The following is a 12,002-nucleotide window of genomic DNA, read 5'->3' on the forward strand; positions in this document are numbered from 1 at the left end:
GATTGGAGCGCTTGACATAGCACTGTATGCCCTAGAGAGAATTTACCCTACAAGAGGGCAGGCAGGCCCGCTGCGGTGAGGCCAGCGCGACTGCCACTTTCGGGACCACTCCCGGCCCCCGTACCCCATTTCTGTCCCCCAGCCCCCTGGAGGAAACCGCTAACCCCACGGTGACCAGGGGCACAGATGCAAATATGCCAACATGGTAGGAGCGAGTCACCACTGCAATTCAATTGTCATCAGGGGCGGGAGGGGCGAACTAACCTCGTGGTCTTCAAAGTCGATGGCAGCGCAGGAGTCGCACGACCGAAAGGCGAGACGGGCAGCGGTCAAGAGACTGCCCAGTGGGCGGGGGACAGTATATGTACCCCTGTCCCCCTCCCACTACCGGAAGTGGTCGGCCGGAAGTCCCCCTGGTCCCACGCCCAGGGAGCCTAGTCGGCAGACTCCAGTGCCTTCCTGTGGCACTAAGGCGGCCGCCCTGTTGAGGGTCCCCTATGTGGCCCCCCGGGCAGCCTTGGCAGAGTACCATGGCATGCGAACGCCCTCCACAGTACAATACCTTTCCCAGTGCACCACAACTTTCTCGTCGGTTCAGCACCATCGTGGTCTTTCGTCCATTGCAGCAAGTGGCCTCCTAAAACAACAATTGACTGCTAAGTAAGAGTCCTTCCTCCCTTTCTAACGAACCACCCGTTCCGAAGCTCTTTCATGCTGACGTACACAGTCCAAACGGGTGAGACCAATAAACTTGGCCTCGGGTAATAATCAATTTAAAACTCCAGCCAGCAAGTCTTTGAATTTTAAACTCCAAAGCCTTTGCTTTCAGTCCTTGATTTAAATTTTTGCACGAGTGCGCAGTGGTAGCACACGAATATTAATTCTGCCATTTCCATAAAGTTAATTATTGCCTCTTAACATTCATATAGCACTTTGTTTTCCCCTTGCACTTGGTTGCACCCCGACAGGAACAACAAAGCGCGCGCGAGGCGCTGAGGCTCCATTAATGCAGCGGCATGGCCCGCTTGTTACAGAGTGACTTATTTAACCAGATGGATGGTTACTCTAACCTGCCTCCTCGTCTTAAATTAGCATTTAAAATGATTTAAAAACACGAGCCCCCGTTAGTTGGCTCCCGGGTGCCCACCCCTGCCAATGAATCATGTGTGGGAAGATCGCGCCTGGGACGGCTGGTGGGTTAATGTTCATGTCCAGAGCCCTAAACCCTCCCCCTACACCACGCTCCTTGTAAGGAAATAAAGAGGCAGGTTAATGGGCTCTGCTCTTTCCACATGAGTGTAACTGGAAGTAACAATAAAAAATAGCACTTCACAATAGCCCAGACTAGCTGACACGCAGGAATGAGTAAGGCATTAAACACTTACTTGCAAGTGCATAATACATCCGGAAAACAGGCTGTCTGTCCTCTGGTTTTCGTTTTATGTTCAACTACGATCGGGAAGGACTCTGGCCTATTGGGAAAACTCTCTCATCGGCATTGCCACAGAATGCTTGTCTTTCAAGGGCTCTGACTGGCCTTTTGATAAACCATCCACTCACCTATAGGGGGGTAAAACGGAAGAAAGTGCCCTCAATAGCCATAACTGACAGCAAACAGGGTTGGATTGGGATGCAAAATTGGCCACGGCACCCTAAAAAAAGTGGCCCATATTTGTAGCTTGCCCCTTTTCGCGAAACACTGCTTCAAACACTGCTGTGTTTTGAGTATTAGGAAAAGGGCTGTGGGGGCTTAGGGCAGGTCAAAAAAGAGTCATGTTTTCTTAATTTTACTGAATTATAAAAAATACAAATGCTGCCAGTACTCTCTGTGCACGAATTTCTTAACACTGTTGAACCGTACCTGAAAATAAGTGAGGCAATTTCTGCTCAGTCTCTGCTCAATCTGCATACATCAGAACATATACCACTACATCGCATCAGTTTACAACGCATGCGATTACAACGCAGTCGTTACAACAACCTCGTTGTTACATCGCAGTACCATTACAAAGCAAGTCGTTCCAACGACTTGCTGTAGGGGGCGCTGGATGTTGGAATAGTATAATTTACTATTCCAACTCCAGTGCGTGCAACAGTAGGGAAGGTGTTGGAATAGTAAATTATACTGTTCCTTAGCTTAGAGCGCCCCCTACAGCAAGTTGTTGTAGCGACTTGCGTTGTAATGGTACTGCCATGTAACAACGCGGTCGTTGTAACAACCGCATTGTAATCGCATGCGTTGTTACACATGCGATGTAACGGTTGTTTCCCCATACATCAATGGGCCGGCCCAGTGAAGGAATGGTAATGACACCTCTGCCCCCTTAGTAAACGGGAGATAATAGAGGCCCATCTGCCTCCAGGAAGGCCGCTTGGGCCCCCACTGCAGGCATCTGAACAGCACAGACACAGCCCATATCGACCTCAACTCTTCCCAGAAAAGCGTCCCACAGTTGTAACTCAGATACTGGCCCATTGCCCGAATGCACACCTTACCAATCCCACCCTGGGGTAATATACTCCCAAACCAACCTCACAGGGCAAAGGCAAGCCAAAAAATCCTGTCTGCACCTAAGCATCTTGGCAAATCACATATAAGTAATCAAATTATCAAAAATAATAACATCGACTATGAACAATGACAGAACCACAAACACACTGATACTCAACCAGACTTATGTCTATGAAGAAATCATCAAAACCAAGATATATACCAGGCGCCATGAACCTTGCAAGACCAAACTAATGGTAGAATGCATGCTACAAACATAATGTAACTAACAGAACATGTCAAGAAATTACCACTATTAAATCATTAAGGACATTGTTCAGAGTTGGAGGTGGGAAAAGATATATACACCTGCTCAACGGAGAGATAGAAAAGTGAGGGGGTAGATTAGGAAGCGATAAGAGAGTGAAAAGAAGAGAGGCAGAGGTATATCCCCGGTATCAAGGATCCAGTCCCGAAGGGGACGGCTCAGTCTTGCCTCTTAGTTGCCCTCACACACCCCGAAGGATGTCATGCTTCATCATCGGGCTTTTTTGCTCCTCGTCGGGCCGGCGCTGCAATGCCCGATGGTCCCCCAAAGGATCACTTTCGTGGATATCTTTTAAAGAGAAAAGCCGATAGGTGAGTGCGGGTGTGTGGGGTAAAAAAGGGGATCCAAAAAACAGGTTGTTGAGCGTGTGCAGAAGTGTGTGAGTAAAACTACCTAGGGGTGTCCAAATAAGGTTATTTAATGGTGTGGGACCCCTGGTAGGATAAAAAACCCGAAGGTCAGTAAGTTACTGTAGGGCGCGATGTGCCTGTGTAACTCAAAAAAAGGTCGACATGTTTCACGCCTGTATGTCGTACATTTAGATATACACCGCACATTACGCCATTGAACCTTGCGGTCATACCCAAGCACCCCTCCACACTCACATGGGTTACCTTCCCAACCCGGAACCCCACCTATACCATGCACAACTATTCACATCAGTTAGGTCCTGAAGAAATGCCACTGATCTTTTTAGACTAAGCAGGCGTGAAACATGTCGACCTTATTTTGAGTTACACGGGCACATCGCGCCCTACAGTAACTTACTGACCTTCGGGTTTTTTATCCTACCAGGGGTCCCACACCATTAAATAACCTTATTTGGACACCCCTAGGTAGTGTGAGGGCAACTAAGAGGCAAGACTGAGCCCTCCCCTTCGGGACTGGATCCTTGATACCGGGGATATACCTCTGCCTCTCTTCTTTTCACTCTCTTCTCGCTTCTTAATCTACCCCCTAACTTTTCTATCTCTCCGTTGAGCAGGTGTATATATCTTTTCCCCCCTCCAACTCTGAACAATGTCCTTAATGATTTAATAGTATACTATGGAGCACGGACATTGGACCGGAATTAGCTCCAGGCCCCGCCCCTCTCTTTTTTTGTTGACATAAAAGAAATTACCACTACCTGCTTTGGCTCATGGGGCTATCATTTTAGTGAATAGTTCTACTGAAGGGATGAACCAGAATCAGAGAGGTAGTAGTCTGCATGGTTAATGTTGTCTGGGGGACTGATTCAAAAGGCTTTATTCCTTACAGAATTTCATATATATATTTCATTATGTAATGAATCGATGGAGGTATTGAAACTGTGATGTTTCACAAAGTCTTGCATTCAATTTTAAATTGTTAGCCTGTTGTAATCAATATAATGAGGCTTATGGAAATTAGGAGACTTTTTCTTGGCTGGAATAGGACTGAGGTAGGGACGCAGTGGCTCATATTGTGATAATGAATGAGAGATGCCACGTGTATGTATGTACATGGTATTTCTATAGCTTGAACCTAGCCAGAAGACAGATGAGGGATGTTCATGGTCAAAGACAAGCATAAAGACAACAAGTAATTGGAGAGGAAGCTGGGGGTGGACTGTGAATGCATTTGTGATGTAGTTTTCTTTAAAGAGGTGAATCTTCCACTCGATCTTAATTTGGAGCAGCGTTGGGTTGGTCCTGATGGATACAGGGATGTTGTTGTAGATCCTGGGTGCATATACACAAAAGCCATGTGGTCTTGCTTTTCTTTTTTATACTTCTTATCTGCAGTTTGATGGTGTCCTGGCTGTGGGTGTTCAGAGAACCAGAAGGGATAGTAAGCATGTCTGCAAGAAAAGTGAGGGGCCTCTATGAATGAATGATGCAGCTGGTTTTGAAGATGGTTCGAGCCGGCAGGGGGAGCCAATGGAGTTTCATCAGGATGAGGGTGATGTGAGCACATATCTTCAGGCCCTGGATAAGACATTCTGTGTCATGTAGAATGATCGAAGGGGTGCCAAATTGGAGTCTGAAAGGGCAAGGTGGTGGGCATTACCACCACGCAGATGCCACAGTACAAGGACTTGAACAGTAGTCCAAAAGTTGCTTTCTTGATGAAACGGTTTGACTTTCTTTAAAAGAGGGCGCTGGAACCAGGCCGTCGTTGTGTTTTTTGGTAATGTGTTCCATGAGGGTGAGGTTGGTGTACAAGAAGAATCCAAATGAATTGGCATTTGGAGAAAGTTTGGGTTCAAAGTCATCAAATTTCATGTAATTGAGGCAGGCTTGTACTGTATCTTGTTTGTTGTTTTTAGCAAATAAAATTATTTTTTAAATAGGTAGGTTGAGCTTCAATGAGGCACTTGACACCTAGATCTGGATGGTGTGCAGACAATGTTTGGGGCATTTGATGTCTGGCGCAGTGGAGACTTCCAAATATAGTTGTATGTCATTGGCATATATGTGGATTTTAATGCTGTTGTGTGTGACTAGATCACCAAGGTGCTCCCTGTAAAAGTTGAAGATGACATGTGACACTATGCAACCCTAGAGGATTACAAAGGTGATAGGGATCTTTTGTGACCTGAAGGTTCCCATGTAAACAAACTAGTGTTGGCTAGAAACATCACATATCACATCACACGTAGGGATGCTGGAAAGATACTCTTGCATCTACAGATGGATGAGAGATCCTTTCTAGCAGTGTTAGGTCTTCCCAAGCTGTATCCTACATAAGATTTGAGAGAGAGGTGTAGCTTCACTTATAAGGATGTGGAGAAAGTGTACTTCTTGATATGGTGTTGGGAAGAGTTTCAAATAGAGCTAGAGGGATACATGGTCTCTCCCCAAGGAGCAGTATAGTGCTGACCCACAGCTTGCATGGGAGGAGATGCTGGGTTTGTGTGTAGGGATGGGGCGTTGCTGGCTTGTAGATGAGGATGGAGAGAAATAACACCATATTCACAGCAAGGTAGGAGGTGCTGCTTGAAATAGTACGCTGGTAAGAGAGCGATGCTGCGTATCATACTGAGTGTTTCTTAAAAGTGCCCTAACTTTAAAAACTAACTTCATTCTGACTGTCCTCTTCTGTGTGCTCTATAGCCATGGTTCTTAACCTTTTGACTTCAGTGGGCCCCAATTAAATCACTATTGGAAGTCTGGGGCACCTGTCTAAGCATTTTTTATGACTTGAAACTTACAAAAATACACAAAACTTCAGAAACAAGTGTACATCAAACAAATACACAAATTATAAAATAGCTTATATAATTCGCAAACAGAAAATAAACAAAAAACAAGCATTGGCATATCCAATAGGTCTCGCTTTTGGGACCTTATAAGTGTTTAGCCATGCAACACTTGATGTTGTTGCACCAAGGATATTGTGCTGGATAACTAAACACTTATAAGGTCCCAAAGGCGAGACCTATTGGCTATGCCAATGCTTGTTTCTGTTTATTACTGCTTTGTAGTAATGGCGGCGCACAGGTGCCACCATTACTACATAGAAGTAATCAACAGGAGAAAAAAAAACTGGCTCTCGGACAACATCAAAGCGGCCCTGCGGCCACGAAAGTGAAAGTGATCGCAATCGTGATCAAACATCAAAGGGGCCCTGTGGCCGCGAAAGTGAGGCGTGCGCACCCACGCCCATGCACTGTAGCTCTAGGCTGGCCAGGTAGCACTTTTTTGAGCCCTCACTAAAAATTTCGCCAGGTCAGCGCATGCGCTGGGTCAGGCGAAACCTAATGAAATTTACATTTTAATGGTTAGGTCCGAGCTTTTCAAAGTTTTTGTTTTTAAGACAAAGAGATGTACTACACTGGCTTATCGCTTTGTCTTTTATGCTCCCAAGGCATGCTTTTCGTTGGCTCCCACCACTGCTTTAATTGAGGCCACCACACCTCTTTTTTAGATTCTGTTTACTGTCCTTGCACTGCTCCCACTAATCAAACTAAGGATATCAACTTCGTTTTTAGCCATTCTTTTCAAATCGCTTAACTTTTACAGAGCATTTTTATAGATTAGCAATTTTACATTTCGCTTTTATATGTGTATATACTTTATTAATCTGCTAATATTATTTAATTTTCTAAACAGTTGTAGACCTCTGAGTAGGTGTTGTGGGTCTCCAGAGGTCCATGGACAACAGGTTAAGAACTATTGGTGTAGGGCAAACATTGGCAACTTGACATTTTACTGAAGCTCCGCCCGATGCTCTAATTAGAGTCAAGCCTTCTGGTAAATCACGACAACCTTGAGTTCTTTGGCACAACTGTTTTCTTCTCCTCTCCAGGCTCTCCCCATGCTCAAGGAGTTGGACTCTTAATGGATTTATATATGGATGCTGTAAAAACAGTCTTCGCGTAACAGATGCCAGAGCAATCATTACCAGTCTATAAAGACAAGACGGGGTTTATAATCCTTTGGTGTTTAACCCTCCTTACCTACCCCAATTTGATCCCTCACAGCCTCTAAGCCTCAGTGATGGCAACAAGCATGACAAATTTGATAGGTTTGCAATGCTAGTCAATTTCGGGTATGGTGGGGTGCAAGCCTAGCTGTCGGAAAGTGTGTCCTTAGGAATATTCCATCCAGTGTGGAAATTGAAAAGGGAGAAAAGATGAAGGATGCGCTGAGATCCAGGAGAGCTGTACAGAGAGTCATTAGAAGCACATGCATTTTTATTTGTAAAAATGTGATGTGAAATGTTTTAATTCCTTTCTTATGCAAATTTACAGATTGAGGCATTACGCAGTAGACCTCATTGAACAGTGGTGATCAAAGGCATTTCTTCTCCAATGTTTTAATGCAGAAAGGGGTAACTGGCAAAGATTCCTTGCTTTTCTCCTGCTTTCAGCAGTGGCAATGGAACAGTTTTCCACAAAAGTTGGACAAATTAGGATAGTCAGAATATCCATAAGTTAAGACTAGTTTATCAGGACTCGAACTGGCAGAGTTGGGCCTTGCCAGGATTTACTCCATGTTGTACGGAGCCCCTATTCCTTCTTCCCTACCAGAGGTGACGCGCTCCATGTTATTGGCCTGGCGGGCTGCACTGCGGCACACTAAATGGACACACACACTGACCCAATGTACACCCTTGTGGCATGGGACCTGGCTCAAAGAAGTTAATGAGCTGCAAGGCTTCAAGGCATGGGACCTGATAGGAATTTCACAATTGGGTGATGTGTGGGTGGGGGATCACATGCGCTCCTTGGGAGACCTTCAGAATAGATACTCGCTGCACCAATCACAATTTTATAGGTATTTGCAATTGCGACACGCCCTTCATATACACCTTACGACAGGCACACGGCTTCCTGACCACAGCCCACCCGAAGCTCAGATAATGTTTGGGGACCTGGGGAGGGGAGGCATCTCCCGTATTTATCGTACACTGATCAACAATACACCTACTTCCTTAGACCGACTGCGGGCTCGTTGGGAGGACTGGGTTGGCCCCTTGGAGGAGGAAGACTAGCGTGACGCCCTTATGACTCCTAGAACCGTCACCGCATCCGCTAGGCTGCGCCTGGTGCAGCTTTATTATTTGCACACTGCATATCTCACCCCGGTGCACCGCCATCAGGCAGGGTTTAGTTCGACCCCAGCCTGTACTAGGTGTGGTTACGACCCGGCCGACTTCCTGCATATGGTGTGGGCCTGCCCCCGCCTGGCGGGGTTCTGGAGGGAAATTGAAGAAGAACTCACCGAAATCCTGGGGTGGAAGGTCCCCCACGACCCAAAACACACGCTCCTGGGCATCACTGATGGGCTGGATGGGTCTCGGAATGAGAAGGTGTTTTTAACTACAGCTATGGCGGTCGCCAAAAGAGACATTGAGGTCTCCTGGAAACGCCCTGAACCCCCGAGTGTCGGGCGATGGCGGACTGGGGTGGACTGGTGCACCACACAAGAGAAAGTTATGTATGAAGCTCGTGGGTGTCCCAAGAAATATCGCAGAGTCTGGGGGGAAGTGGCTGGGGGGGTTAAAAAAGGGGATTGTCTATTTTTAAGCTATTGCATTTTAATAATGTCTGTAAGGTGGGTTGCGCAAAGTCCTATATGTAATCCCGGATTTTCATGGGGTAGTACTGAATAGCTGGTGTATTCCTTTTGTAAATCAATAAAAATGTGTTTATCAAAAAAAGACTAGTTTATAAGAATGTCCTAGTTGCTGATGATGTTTTAAGCTGGCTTGAGTCATTAAATAAACTAATTTGGACTGACATGAGAACTGTGGCAAATTCTGGATTTTGAGTAGTGTGTGGAATTCTAAAGTGTGTCAGTTAGGGTGACTGCCTCACTCTAGGTCGCTACAGATTCTGTCTATATGTCTCTTGTCCTGAACATTTCATCTACAAATCATTGTTTTGATATTTCTTAGTATAATTAGATCAATGGTAGCATAGAAAGACTACAGCACCCAGAATGCATTTTTGTTGACTGAGGAGAAGCAGAAAAAGGTAGTGATGGTATAATTCCATATATGAAAAGTATTTCCCACCCATCTTGCACATAATAAAAGAAGTATGGATGCAGCCTGTTGTTAGATGAGGCCTCTTGGCACTAGTTGTTGGTTTCGAAGCCAGCCTTCAGTGCAGATGCGCTTCTAGGGACATGATTGCATGTAACATGGCGACAGATCCGCAGTGGCAGACGTATCGCTGGGTGCATTTCTTGTGGTGACGCCTCGATCCTGCATAAGCCGCTTGTCCTAAAGATTATTGGCGATGAACCCCAACATAGGACTTTTGGACTCTATGGGTGTCTGGCACTCTCTTTAGACTTAGATAGTCTGGCTCTGTCTGCATTAATCTGTCTATCTGTCTGGATCCTGGTTCTTCCTATCTTGACAAAAGTACACTGTGTTCTGGAAGAGGTATGCACTGTCTTTTCCATTTTCTGGTCATGCCCCTGACATGGCTCAGCTGTTCATCCTTCCGATGGTTTGGCGCTGGTCCACTTTGCAGTCCTTTTAGAAACCAAGGTGCTTACTTTCTCCTATACTTGAAACGATGAAATGAAAACTGGAAAGCATTGAAAGTCTAACATTGCTATAGCAGAGCACTGGTACCCAGGGGAAATTGCATGTTATGTTATCAACAGTTATATAGCACACAGTCTGCCATTAATATGACGTCAGAACATCTTTCTAAATCAAAGGTATTCAAAATCGGGTGTGAGCCCCTCTGGGGGGTCTTAAGTGATCCCAAGTGGCGCCACGCTCTGGCCAAGAGAAGCACCATGCTTTGTTTTAAGTGATAAAAAGTGAGCAGCAGTTAACCATTTTGTAATGGGCCATCACTATTATCTTTTGTCATTTATATCCTGACTGGTATTATGTGTAAAAGGGGTACCAGAACTTAACTGCAATGATTAAATATGTTTAGACATATTTGAACATTGCCCTTTTACCAGAATAATTGTGAAAAATTGAGGGGGTGGGGCGGAGATTTTTTTTGTACACAGTGGACGTGGCATTAAGAGTTTTGAAGACCACTGTTCTACATGGTTGCGGTGTTCTCTGATGGTATGTTTTGGGCACAAATTGGGGCCCGTATGCAAGGTCCAAAATGTCTTATCTTTGGAGTTGTGTTCAAGTCCACGCTAATATTCAAATCTTTTGTCGTATACATGTTTTAATGGATTTTCATCTGAAAGATAGTTTGTTCAGAAGAACACAACGCTCGGTTGTCTTTGTAGCTCTTGTGGGCGGGTTGCACAGGGATCCCAGTGGTCAGCATTCAAACATTGAGCTAACCTGTTTTTGTGTCGTTTGGCTAGAGTGACGTGTAGTGTCCATGCAACCTATACAAAGATAGCCCCCTTCCAAAGTCACCGATTCTGAATACCAGAATAACCATAGGTTAGATAGTTCACACGTCACAATTACAAAGCAAGATTTATGCCATTTTTAGAAATACATTAACATTAATACTCTTACTCATAATGCGAGCTAATGCATGTGGATGGCCAGCGGAGCAGTAGAAACTATATTTAGAAAAGTACGCAGTATACAGAAAAAGCATGACATTTACAATTGTGCTGCAGCATTTAACTGACGCCTTTTTGATTCATCTTTAAATATAACATCCAGCACAGATGATTCAACATAGATTGATTTGCTGCAGATCAGTGGTGGCTGCTGACTTTAAAAATGGTGGGGCATAAATGGAAATATTAGAAAAACCTACCTTGACGAGTGCAAGCACTCGGAGTCCCGAAGTTCATCCTGCTACCTCACTGCCTGCTTGTGAAGCTGTAACCTAGTCGGTTAATAAGCCCAAGCTCCCCAGCCAATCCAAGCTCTGCTGTTATGGTTCATATAATACCAAGTAGCATTAGAGTAGTGCTAGGATTGGCTGGGACATGCTAGCACATCGCTCCATTGAAGTCCAATGGGGCTGTGTCTTTGCTGACGCAGCTCCATGGTACCCTTCAATGGTAAGCCTAAATTGTGCATGTTAGATTGGCCACAGCAAAATTACCGGCCAATCTGACATGCATAGTTCAGTTTCAGCATCAATTGCTGGTCCCACCCACGTTGAGCTCCGTAGCCCCACCCACAAGGAAACAAAATGAATGGAGATACAGCCATACAGGAGTATTTCCATGAGTCAAAAATAGCCCCAGACCGTAGTAGCTTGTAGCCGTAGGGGGTCAACGCCCCTGTGCCCCCATAAAGAAACGGCTGCTGCATCAGATGAATTGTGATGCTGACACATTTCTTAATCAGCTTTTTAAAATCTCCACATCAGTGGCGTAACGATAGTCCCCAGAGCTCCCGCTCCAGGGCCCCCCTCTGGCACTGTGCACCGGTGTGCCGGAGAGCTCCTGACTGGGCCTGGAGCGTGAGGGGGGGGGCCTCAATGTACTTTGTAGGAGGTCCCCCAAGTTTCGATACACCACTGCTCACCATACTTAAGTGGCACATATTCACACTCTTGCACGCAAAAACCTCCAAAATTTGTGTCAGCATGCTTGGGTCCTTTTTGCACAGACTCTTGTGTCCTGCTGCATAGGCCAAACATCTTGTTGTCAAGTGTTTCCAGACAGTTTAGTGCAGATCTAGTCCACAAACCTGGTAGACAGCAGTGGGTCCCATACTTCTCCATGGGAAGAACTACTATTTTTGGGTAAAGTGAAACTACTCATTGGACAAAGGACTCCTGCATAAGAGTCCGTCCAAACTGGATTTTTT

General features: G+C 45.4%; 1 protein-coding gene across 5 annotated transcripts in view; it reads left to right on the forward strand.

Moving 5' to 3' along the window:
• Positions 1–12,002, forward strand: part of EPHB2 (EPH receptor B2) — a 776,297-nt gene that overhangs the window by 370,582 nt on the left and 393,713 nt on the right. The window lies entirely within an intron of this gene.

The sequence above is a fragment of the Triturus cristatus genome, chromosome 1_2 (genome assembly GCF_964204655.1).
Source record: "Triturus cristatus chromosome 1_2, aTriCri1.1, whole genome shotgun sequence".
Lineage (NCBI taxonomy): Eukaryota > Metazoa > Chordata > Amphibia > Caudata > Salamandridae > Triturus > Triturus cristatus.